This window comes from Heloderma suspectum, chromosome 4 (assembly GCF_057233095.1).
Source record: "Heloderma suspectum isolate Gila_16-S chromosome 4, 16-S_ref, whole genome shotgun sequence".
In the NCBI taxonomy this organism is placed as follows: domain Eukaryota; kingdom Metazoa; phylum Chordata; class Lepidosauria; order Squamata; family Helodermatidae; genus Heloderma; species Heloderma suspectum.
In genome coordinates this window covers 69,579,563-69,592,784 of record NC_139461.1, presented here as the reverse complement: position 1 = coordinate 69,592,784, position 13,222 = coordinate 69,579,563, and positions in this window count along the sequence as shown.

The following is a 13,222-nucleotide window of genomic DNA, read 5'->3' as shown; positions in this document are numbered from 1 at the left end:
CCAGGTAGGGTCTGTCCCGACCTTAGTTCGCGGGGTGGCTGGAGGAGCAGTCCATTCCATCACGGACTCTGGGGGGCTGGATTCTAAAGAATCTGGCCTCATTGGAGTCCGTGGCAGATTTCTCCGCCATCCCTAATGCATATGCAATCTGCAAGCAAGCAAGAATTGAACCTTTCAACTTTAGAAACCTTGTCAACTATTTTAACTATAGGAGTCATTGCATCACATTCTGAGTAAGGCTTTCTAAATGTTGATTATTACACAGAAATACGTGGACCAGTCTGCATCCTAATATCATGGATGAATCTCTGGAATAATTGTCTCGTGCTAGTTTATTGATGTTAATTAATGCAGATGAGAATCACCTTTTCAATCTAAGAAATTTGGGTGTGATCCTATGGGTTGCATCCTGGTTACTTGTAAGCCCCTGTTATGTGATGTGCTCTAGTTAGACCCATGTACAGCCTTGCACACGTTCTAATGAGACTCACACACCTGCATATAAGGAGTCTTTAGACATTGGCAATAGAGCGTCTATGGCTAAGAAGCCAATTCCCACCCAAAGAGATTCACACTCAAGGCACTGTTGGAGAGGATAACGCCACAATGGCACATTTATTGGGGTTTACTAAGATTCAGATGCACAAGCTATTTTGGGGAATTAGCTGAGCAAATGGATTTAACACTTAAGACCAACTGAAGATGCTCCAGCCTTCACCAAGTTATGCTTTTGTGGGGAAATTAGCTGCATTCTTGGTGAAGCTGAGCTCCAGGGTTGCAAAGCATGCGCGCACGCGCGTGCGCGCACACACACACACACACACAGAAGGGAAAGAGGGGGTGGAGGATACAATTTCTACAAAGAACCTCTACAAGCAATATACATTTCCTTGGGCTGAAGCCCTTTCCTGCAGACAGGAACTAGTGCACATTGCAATTTCTGGTCTCAGGTGAAGTCGAAGGAAAGCAGAGAGCCTTGACTGGAGAGGCAAAGCACCCACTGTTGGCACCTTGCTCTGGCATCAAGGGGCTTAGTGATTTCAGTGATTTCAGCATGGAGCCTTTCCTCTGGGAGGAGAGACTCTGAGCGATTTCAGCAGCAGTGTGGCACCATACCCCTGGAGGGGTGAGGCACCTAGTGATTTCAGCAGCATGGCCCCCCACCTCTGGGAAGAGGGGGACTTGGACTGCCCCAACCTGAGGCTTCTTCTACAGTTCAGAGAAAGGCAGTGACATCACAACTCTGCTGAGCCAGTGACTGCTCATAGGCACTGGTAATGGTGCTGCTTGCTCTGGGAGAAAGACTGAGTTGGCCTTCCATCCCGTATAACAAAAGAGGGTGCTTGAGGATGATGGCTGTACTTGCCAAAAACAGAAGTCTTACTTGCTATCTCTTATTCACTTAACAAAAGATGACCTTGCATGTAATGACTGTCTTAAAGACAGGTGTCAAGGCTGGAGTTCAACAATAGGAGCATATTGCAGGTGGTTGACTAGGTAACTGACCAGATATCACTCTTGCTATCCAGCACACTCATGTTTTGCTGAATTTGACCCCCACGTTTGCCTTTGGGGAATGCATTTTAAGGCAGTCCATTAGAAACAGAATTGCTTCATCTAGTCTTGCATGTTGCTCTCAACCCCATTCCTGTGCCTTTCTCCCACCTTTGCTGAGGCTGGGGATGGGGACGCCTGGCTTTTTGGCTGTCTCAAAATGGAGTCAGTCCTGTTCACTCAAAAGAGAGCTACTTCGTAACACCCCTGAACTCAGAGGTTTATGAGTATCCTTTGCAGAGAAGGAGGTGCCTTGCGCCTCCTGCACTGCAGATGCCAATTTTGCCCATCTAATGGAGGCGTCAGGGTGGGGGAGGGAAGGAGGCTGGGGTGGCCATAAGAAAGATCATAGGAATACTGCCTCGGTCTCCTCCCCTCCCCTGGAAATGACCCCTTCTCCCCATCTCCACGCTCCGTTTTGTGAGCGTGAAGAGGCAGTTGGCATGGTTCTCTCTGCACCAGCTACGAGGGGGAGGGGAGTGTGGTTTCCTGGCTCCAAGCCTGGTGCCCTATGTAAGAGCGCAGAGCCATGTAACCAAAAAATCCTGTGTCCTCCTGACACTGTCTAGGGGATATAGATTGTGGCCTTACATGAACTTACACCTGAGTAGATCTGTTGAGGAACAGAGACAAAGTGAAAAGGTAGGGGAAATCCTTTCTCTAATTATCTTGAATGTGATTTGACCTCTATGAATATTCTCAGCACTGGAGGAACTTTCTTTCTTAGAGGTCTTGAAAAGCTAGACAGGCACTTATTTGGGATGCTTTTGGTGTATATCCTGTCTTCAGACCAGGGAGTGTAGGGTGCACCTTTATTTGTGATTAGTGGTATGCATAGTGCAGGACACTTGATTTACATGTTTCTGCAGAACTGACTGTAGACTTAGGTGAGGGACAACATTTCGATTTTGTAGCACTAGAAGTGTAGCAGATGCTTCTTAGTATTCAGTTAGTTCTCAAGTGGTTGCAATTATGTAAATAATTATGAAACTATATTGATGTGATGTTACCAAAGCACTGAAGCCTGCTTACTGTCAGGAGTGCCCTAGCTGCCTCTTGCAGTCCCCTCCAATAGCCAACTCAGGACACAGATGACGAGGAATTCTTTCCGAGGCTTTATTCCTTTACAACTCTTTCAGAATACTAGTCACTAGCGCCAAAGGAAGGAACAGCACTGGGGAAAGATAGAGTAGCCTAAGCTCCAGATAAGGCAGTTGGTCCCCGTTTGAAGGAGAATCACGGGAAGACCCTGAACTTATGGGCTAGGGAGAGATCCTCCCTTTTTCCCTTGGGTCCTTGGGACACGACTGTTGTTTGCGCACCAAACGAGCAGAGCACCTCCTTTCGGCATCCTTCATCTGTCACCGCTCCCTGCGCCTGTGCCGAGCGTCCAGCAAGCCCTCCTCCAGCACTTTCTCACTGCCAGGGTCACTGTCTCTCTCAGGAATGCTGGCAAGAGGAATCTCTGCCAGCTGCTGTGCTTGTGAGAAATGAGCGAGCTCCTCTCCCATGGACTGCTGTTTCTCCTCGGAATCAGAACTGCTCTGGGGCTCTATGGGCTCAGTTTCCACCCTGACACCTACGCAGGAAACCTTGTTGTAGCTCTCTTTAGTTTCTGCAGGGAATAGGTATTTGTAGGGGAATTTGTCACAGGTGGAAGCCAGTTAACACGCAAGACCAAACTTGGACTGTTCCTTGTTAACTTCCTATCCCATGAGATTTTCAACAGAGCCTCTCCTGCCCATGTCAGCAAAGTGATCCAGGAGGCGAAGGTAGGCAGAATGAAAATATGGATTACTCAAGGGAAAGAATTATTTACTCAAGGGAACTTCCCTTATAAAGGTTCATAGCAATATTTACAACTGGATCTCCTAGAAGATAACCACAGAAGCAGTAGCTATATAACTCAGGTGGGAAAAAGTGTACTTTTAACATTTCCAATTCCAGTGTTTTGTCCTGAGGGTGTTGTTGGTAGATTAACATGTTAAATGTATGGTAATTAGGGATGTACGAAAGTTCCACCATGGATCTCGGGGAGGCCGAATGCCAGTGCATTTGGCCCCCCGAAATTGGTGGCGGAATGGCCCCCCGCCCCCCCCGGGACGGGACTTACCTTAGGCGGATCTTCCTGGCAGTGGTGGCTCCGGCGGCGGTTCGACGGCGGTTCAGCAGCGGCGGCTGCAGCGGCCGGTCTTCCAACCGGCCGCCGCCGCTGCCGCCATTTCCAGGTAAAACAAAAACAAAAAAACATGATAGGCTACGTAAAGATTTACGTAGCCTATCATGGCTAGATTTTAAAAAAACACCGTGATAGGCTACATAAATGTTTACGTAGCCTATCACAGCTGATTAAAACAAAAACCCATGGGTGCCGCCATTTGCTTTCCTTATTTTAGCACGTCTTAGTCTACGTAAACATTTACGTAGACTAAGACGGCAAAAATAAGGGGAACGCAAATAGCGTAGCGTCTATGGTATTTGCGTTTACGTAGACTAAGACATGCCAAAATAAGGAACGCAAATGGCGGCGCCCATGGGTGCTGCCATTTGTGTACACGCGTTTGTTTGTTTTTTAATCAGCCATGATAGTCTACGTAAACATTTACGTAGCCTATCATGGCTGACTGCAGGGACGCAAACGGCGGCGGCTACGGCCGCCGCTATTTGCATCCCTGCTAGCCAGCGGCCGGATGTCCGGCTGCTGGCGGAGCTGGCCGGCGGCTCCGCAGAATCCCTGCGGAGCGGAGCCGGCCGGCCAGGATTCCGGGGGGGGAGGAACGGAGCGCCTCCCCCCCAGCATCAGCATAATCCGCAGAAAGGTAAGTACCTTTCGTACATCCCTAATGGTAATTTAACTCATTGTGAAACTACGTCTGCAGTGTTATTAAACTGAGGTGTTATAATTATTAGAGGTGCTTTTATGGTTCTTGCATACCTGGGAGAATGTAGATGTATATGGAGGTGTTGTGTATATATTTCAAATTCTTATCTAAAGCGGGGGGGGGGCGTATGAGGACAGCACATGCATAGGCTTACATGTGTGGAGGAACTGCATGTGTAAGCCATTGCAACAGTTAGCTGAACCTCCATTCTTTGCCTGACTGCCTGCCTGCCTGCCTGCCTGTCCGCCCGCCCAGACCCAGACACCTCTGCATGCATTAAGGGCAGGTGCTTGAAGGAAATTAACAGCTATTCATAACTTGAAAGTAAATGTGTAGGGACCCAATCCATCAGGACCATCACACACAGGGCGGGGAGGTTTAAACCTTCCCTGGCCCTAGCCACTTCTTTTCTTGAAATTCCCTCTCCCTGAAAGGGGATTAAAGATAGAAAAAAACCTCAATTAATACCACTGAGAGTGCTGATGGGTCCCTCTCCTGTTCTCCGTACCTTGGGATTCCTCATCCTGTGTAGGTCTACTTGAAATGAACTCCCACTTAGTACAATGTGACTGGCTCTGGGTAAGTATGCATAGGAGTGTGACTTGAGATATATCGTATAGAGGTACTTTTATGGATTTCTTCCATTAAATCATTCGTTCATTTGCTTCACTTTTATTGAACAATTTTATGGAGTGTTTTAAAGTCTGTTACCCCTTCATGGATCACTGCCTTGTTGTGGCAAAGGGGCTTGCGTAACTCAGTGAAGCCATAAGCTATGCCGTGCAGGGCCACCCAAGACGGACAGGTCATGGCAGAGAGTTCTGACAAAATGTGGTCCACTGGAGAAGGAAATGGCAACCCACTCCAGTATTCTTGCCAAGAAAACCCCATGGAACGTATCACAAGGCTAAAAGAGATGACGCCGGAAGATGAGCCCCTCAGGTTGGAAGGTGTCCAATATGCTACTGGGGAAGAGCAGAGGGTATTTCCAAGTAGCGCCAGAAAGAGTGAAGCGGCTGGGCCAAACCCGAAAGGACACTCAGCTGTGGATGTGTCTGGCGGTGAAAAGAAAATCCGATGCTGTAAAGAACAATATTGTTTAGGAACCTGGAATGTCAGATCAATGAATCAAGGTAAGCTGGAGGTGGTCAAACATGAGATGGCAAGATTGAACATCGACATCTTGGGAATCAGCGAACTCAAATGGACAGGCATGGGCGAATTTAATTCAGGTGACCATCATATCTACTATTGTGGGCAAGAATCCCTTAGAAGAAATGGAGTAGCACTCATAGTCAACAAAAGGGCGGGAAAAGCAGTACTGGGGTACAATCTTAAAAATGATAGAATGATCTCAGTACGAATCCAAGGCAAACCATTCAACATCACAGTAATTCAAGTCTATGCCCCAACCACTGAGGCCGAAGAAGCTGAGGTTGATCAGTTCTATGAAGACCTACAACACCTTCTAGAACTAACACCAAAAAAAGATGTCCTCTTCATCATAGGGGATTGGAATGCTAAAGTAGGAAGTCAAGAAATCACCGGGATAACAGGCAGGCATGGCCTTGGTGTACAAAATGAAGCAGGACAAAAGCTAATAGAGTTTTGCCAAGAGAACATGCTGATCATAGCAAACACTCTTTTCCAACAGCACAAGAGGCGACTCTACACATGGACGTCACCAGATGGTCAATATCGAAATCAGATTGATTATGTCCTTTGCAGCCAAAGATGGAGAAGCTCCATACAGTCAGTAAAAACAAGACCTGGAGCTGACTGTGGCTCAGATCATGAGCTGCTTCTTGCAAAATTTCGGCTTAAATTGAAGAACGTAGGGAAAACCACTAAACCGTTCAGGTATGACCTCAATCATATCCCTGATGAATATACAGTGGAGGTGAGGAATAGATTTCAGGGATTAGACCTGATAGACAGAGTGCCTGAGGAACTATGGACGGAGGTCCGTAACATTGTTCAGGAGGCAGCAACGAAATCCATCCCAAAGAAAAAGAAATGCAAGAAAGCCAAGTGGCTGTCTGATGAGGCTTTACAAGTAGCTCACGAAAGAAGGGAAGCGAAAAGCAAGGGAGAAAGGGGAAGATATACCCAACTGAATGCAGAGTTCCAGAGAATAGCAAGGAGAGACAAGAAGGCCTTCTTAAATGAACAATGCAAAGAAATCGAGGAAAACAACAGAATGGGAAAGACTAGAGATCTCTTCAAGAAAATTGGAGATCTCAAGGGAACGTTTTGTGCAAAGACGGGCATGATAAAGGACAAAGAAGGCAGGGACCTAACAGAAGCAGATGAGATTAAGAAGAGGTGGCAAGAATACACAGAAGAACTATACAGGAAAGATCTGAATGTCCCTGATAGCCATGATAGTGCGGTCACTGAACTTGAGCCGGACATCCTAGAGAGTGAAGTCAAGTGGGCCTTAGGAAGCATTAGTAACAACAAAGCTAGCGGAGATGACAGTATTCCAGCTGAGCTATTTAAAATCCTAAAAGATGATGCTGTTAAAGTGCTGTATTCAATATGCCAACAAATCTGGAACACTCAACAGTGGCCACAAGACTGGAAAAGGTCAGTTTACATTCCAATTCCAAAGAAGGGCAACGCCAAAGAGTGTTCAAACTACCGCACAATTGCGCTCATTTCACATGCCAGCAAGGTGATGCTCAAAATCCTACAAGCTAGGCTTCAGCAGTATGTGAACCGAGAACTACCGGAAGTACAAGCTGGGTTTCGAAGAGGCAGAGGAACTAGAGATCAAATCGCCAACATTCGCTGCATCATGGAGAAAGCAAGAGAATTCCAGAAAAACGTCTATTTCTGCTTCATTGACTATGCTAAAGCCTTTGATTGTGTGGATCACAACAAACTGTGGCAAATTCTTAAAGTGATGGGAGTACCAGACCACCTTACCTGTCTCCTGAGAAACCTGTACGAGGGTCAAGAAGCAACAGTAAGAACCAGACATGGAACAACCGATTGGTTCAAAATTGGGAAAGGAGTACGACAAGGCTGCATATTGTCACCCTGCTTATTTAACTTATATGCAGAGTACATCATGAGAAATGCCGGGTTGGATGAATCAGAGGTCGGAATTAAGATTGCTGGGAGAATTATCAACAACCTCCGATATGCAGACGATACCACCCTAATGGCAGAAAGCGAAGAGGATCTCAAGAGCCTCTTGTTGAGGGTGAAAGAGGAGAGTGCAAAAGCTGGTTTGAAACTCAACATTAAAAAAACAAAGATCATGGCATCTGGCCCTATCACTTCCTGGCATATAGAAGGGGAAGAAATGGAAGCAGTGACAGATTTTACTTTCTTGGGCTCCAAGATCACCACAGATGGTGACTGTAGCCATGAAATTAAAAGATGCTTGCTCCTTGGGAGGAAAGCTATGGCCAACCTAGACAGCATAGTAAGAAGCAGAGACATCACCTTGCCGACAAAGGTCCGTCTAATCAAAGCTATGGTTTTCCCAGTAGTAATGTATGGCTGTGAGAGCTGGACTATAAGGAAGGCTGAGCGCCGAAGAATTGATGCTTTCGAACTGTGGTGCTGGAGAAGACTCTTACGAGTCCCCTGGACTGCAAGGAGGTCAAATCAGTCCATCCTAAAGGAAATCAACCCTGACTGCTCATTGGAAGGACAGATACTGAAGCTGAAGCTCCAATATTTTGGCCACCTAATGCGAAGAGAAAACTCCCTGGAAAAGACCCTGATGCTGGGGAAGACTGAAGGCAAAAGGAGAAGGGGACGGCAGAGGATGAGATGGCTAGATAGCATCACGGATGCAACGAATATGAACTTGAGCACGCTCCGGGAGAGAGCGCAGGACAGGAAGGCCTGGCGTGCTATGGTCCATGGGGTCACGAAGAGTCGGACACGACCGAACGACTGAACAACAACAAAGTCTGTTACACAGGGCAATATTTCCCCACTGGTGCCTGTGCCTGGAGATCCACTGTAATATTTTCTTGCAGGTCCCTCTTGTCACTTGTATAAAAGGGGCATGCTATGGCTGTGAGCGAGCTACTGAAATGCAGACTGCCAGTAACTGTTGCGGAATTGACACAGGCAACTGACTGACAGCAGAGACCTCCCCTTCACAGAAGAGTTAGGTGGGTGGTGGAAAGAGAGAGAAAGAGAGATGCAGAGAGAGGCCTTCTTAAAGGAGGTCAGTTAGAAAGAAACACTTTATAAAACAACTAGAAAAAAATCTTGAGTGCTCTTTCTCTCTCTCTCTCTCACATACACACACACACACACACACACGGGGGCGGGGGAGAATTTCTCCCTAACCTTAATTAGTGAGAAAGGCAACCAACCCCACTGCTTTCCTCTCTCAACATCAAATCAAGCTGACTAGGGAAAGGAAACACAATGGGGCGCCTGACAAGATTTGTTGCTTATAATAATAAGTGGCACTGAAGTCATTTTCCTCTGCTTCCCTGTTCTGCCCATCCTACTAAACACAGGCCACTGTGCATTGTGATTTCAGACACAGTAGATATAAACAGGGGCCAGGTGCAGAAGAAAAAGTCAGGTGCCTGAGTGCATGAAGGAACCAGAGAGGATGAAGTACATGAAGAAATAACTGTCCAGGATGACAAGACTTTGATTTATTTACTTATACTTTTCTGAGGTGGTAGAATTACTACCCTTTATCACTGCATCTAGCTTCAATGTATAATTCAGAAGAAGCCTAACACACAAAGATGCCAGACAAAACAAAATCTGAGTTGCAAATTGCTAAACAAGGGTATTGACGGAATTTTTTTCCACTTGACCAACGTCTGTGTTTTAGCCTCTGATGGTCAGCAGCTCATTTTCAGCCAGACGCTGAGGATTCTGATAAATCACTCTGTCTGTTCCAATGCAGTAGAGATTTAGGGGGTGTCATCTGTGTAACCTGGAACAGAGATTGGAATCGCCAGGAACTAAAAACAGAGACCACTTAAAATGTTAAAGTTGGCCAGCCAAGTATTACTAAGCGACCTACCCAGCTAATGGGTAGGACATTGACATTCAGAGATTTTGGAGGAAACAATGAGACAGAAAGAAAATAGTGCTAAATTAATCAGTTCTTCTGACAACAGTTCTCATGGCAATGCGAGAGACATTTGATGATGATGAATAGAAGAGATCACAGTTGCATTTGGTCCTAAAGGCCAAGCCCTTAAGAGATAGTGGCAAAATTGAAAAGGGTAGTACAACTTATTATGATTATGCTGCTATTTGCTAAACTTGAAATGTAGCATGATAATCCGTGTAACTATTAATTTTGCAATGGGCTTTCTCCAGAGCAATCTTATGGGGATCCCACTGAAGTTATTCAGTGTACATTCCTTAAACCCATTATTCTAGATTAATTCCACATAATTATTTTAATGGCCCAGCTTCCTGTTTTTGCATCCAGTTTTTATGTGTATTTGAATGAAAACACAAATATATAATTGCCATTAGTGTGCTCTCAGAAATATCCATTAATAATGGTCAGAAGGAAAATATTGTGAGATGAAGAACATTTAAAAACACATAGTTCTTTATAACTGGTCAATTGGTGCAATAACAACAGAGGTGTTCAAAAATCCAATAGAAATAAAGGAACTATTGGAATCCAATCTAAGACTGATTCTGGTGTCTTCAAGAAGGAATCATGAAAGAGAAAGAAATAAGAACACAAAATGTAGTCTTCAGAAAGAGAAAAGCAGGTATAAGAGAACAGAAAAAACACGGAGCAATTAAAAGATGATGGAAAGAGATGGAGAGAGATTAAGCATCATCCGTGATTCCTCCAGTCCAAGTTAAATGTTTAGTCAAAGTTCCCCAGAATGTGACCAGAACTCCATGACTTTATTTATGTCATCTGGAAAGTCAACTGCTTATTGGCTACAAAGTATAACTCTGGGTCAAGTATAACTCAAGGGTCAGCACAAGGTGGAATACTGATTTTTCTTCCCCAGTATTAATTCAGCAATACTAAATATGTATAACTGCAGTTCCCTGACAGCAGTTTCCATGGTTTGGCAGTGGTATTAGCAAAAATGTTTATAAATGTAAGAATGAGTAGAGCATGGAAACTGGAACACATTATCTATGGGAGTCAAAGGTGTAGCCATTTTGTGATTAATAAAGCAACTGACCCAATGTGCTCTTGAGAATTTACCAGCTATAGAAATCTGGGGTTCTCTGATATTCCATAAGGGTATCTCTTCAATTACTCTTCATGCAAGAGAAAGAATATGGCTTGCAAGACACCTTAGCTACATAATAACACAAGAAGTAGGCCCCTACTGTCATTTTAATGATGCATTAACAACACTATATTTGTTAAATGGCTATTTTTAGATCACTTATTTCTGCCAGGTTTAATTATAAACTAGATTGTGCACCCCCACCCCACCCATTTTATGGAAATCACATAGAGTTTCTAATGAGTTTGATATACCATGATAAAAAGGTACTGAAAAAAGGAGGTTATAGTAAAGCTTTAATCTCTTAATATGAGGCATCTTTTACATAATACTATTTCCTCACAGACATATGAACAATTGTAGTGATCTGGAGAGAAAACAGGTGGGTAGGGGGATGAAGAAGAAATGGGGCCTCATAACCAAAATTAGCATTCTGCTTATATTCATGCAGTCTTGTTCATTTTTGTCTTCAGGATATTAATAAAAGCTCTGTCATACACAATTTTCTGATCAAAGAAACCAATTACCATACAGAAGTTAACACAAGAAGAGAAAGTTTTTGGCAAACGACAAATGACTATATCCATGTAGGCCATTCTGGTGCTTAAATGCATAGTTAATTGTGATATAGGAGAACTATCCAGGCATTGAAATGTTTCATATATATTAAGGCAGCCTTTCTCAATGTGGTGGTCTCCAGATGTTTTGGAGAACTCCTATGATTTTATTTATTTAATTAATTTATAACCCACCTTTCTGCCAAAAATGCTCAACAATTTGCTAATATTTTGGGGGAAAACATTGTCCTGCTCATGTCTGTGTTTGAGGTTGCAAACAATGCTTGCTCTCCTGTTTTTTAAGCACAAACAAGATTCCCATATATCCCTAGAGGAAGGACAATAAAGAGGGAGCCAACCCAACCTCCCTTGGCAGGAAGTTTCAGAGCCTGGAGCAGCCATCAAGAAGGCCCTCTCACAAGTTCCCAACAAATGTGGGATACAGCTGATGCGAGTTGAAGTTCAAAACATCTGGAGGGCACCATGTTGGGGAAGTCTGTATTAAAGCTTCACTTCTATAGCAGAGTGCACTATAGGAGGAACAAAAATATTGGATCAGAAGTCTATGACTTTTTCCAAACATACCAAGCATTGTCATAAAGGATAATTCACGAGCAAAGGGCTGGATGTGCCTGATCTTGTATGATCTCGGAAGCTAAGCAGGGTCAGCCCTGGTTAGTACTTGGATGGGAGACCGCCTGGGAATCAGGCTTCCTGCATTGAGCAGGGGGTGGGACTCGATGGTCTTGTAGGCCCCTTCCAACCCTATGACTCTATGTGTTGCAAGAAAAGTCTTGAAATACTGTTCCTGATCACAGAAGATCCAGTCTTTGTGGCAACTAACTGTGAGCCACCTACGAAGCAGCCCAGAGGGTAGGCAGCTGATAATACCTCAGAAACATAAGGCTTGAACTGAAGCCTGGCTCCTTCCATTGTTCCTTGACGTGGAGATGCATTTGTTGGTACCTCACCAGTGGTCAGTAAGAAACAAAATATGACAAGGAAAATGGTTTTGCTGACTAAGGGTGTATTTAGTAGGCCTACCTGCTCATTTGAGAGGTTAACAGCTTTTCTTGTTGTATCTCTGAACTGAGAAGGGTCCACCATGCCATGAACTCAGCATTTCTAGCACACAGTCCATTCCCCAGCACATCAGGTCTTTCAGTTGAAGGCATTACAATCTAACTGCAGCTCATATTTTCAGAAACATTTAATTTGAATCATTAACTTTATGCTCAAGCATTTTATGCCCATCTCTATGTAAAGATGGAAACTATGTTCCCTGGAATGTTGTAAATAACAAATGGTGGCTATGTTTCTGTGTGGTTTCTTGTACCTATATTTTCTTAAATCAAGAAATTATACCATTTTATTTGCTTATGGCTATGTGCATTACAGTGGTAATGCCTAGTAATTATAGTTAAGAACTAGGACCCTAGCTAGAGCTGAAATGAATATTGAAAATTATTTGATTGGTAAAAATGGAAGCCAGAGTTATGGAGAATATATTACATTTGGGAGTTTGAGAGGTAGCCATTATTAAAAAGTTAGAGGCAAAATTCAGAGGGTTTTACAATGTTTCTTCAGATTATTTTTTTTAAGGGCCTTTGCTGGTGCATATATGGAGAGGAAATGATGTTTTGCACTGTGATTACTTGACAGACGAGGGAAGGGTTGACAGTAAGGTTTCGTGTAATAAAGACAATTTCTGTTTGAGGCCTTTGAAAATGTGGCCTCTGTCAATAATTTACTCAATTCCAGGTAACATAATTTTGAGAACATCATAAAACTATAGAAGTAAGATCAAACACAGCCATTTAAAAAATGTTAATGGTTCTCTGTGTATAGAAGTGTCTATAGAAGTTTGTAAAAGTCTGTAGAAGCAGCCGCAAATGCACTATGAATATGCGAGGAGAGGCAACCCACCAAGCAGAATAGAATTGTGCTCCTCCATCTGCATTGTCCATGTCTCTGCATGTGTTTGAGGTGGAGAGATTTTGCCTCCACCCTTTAG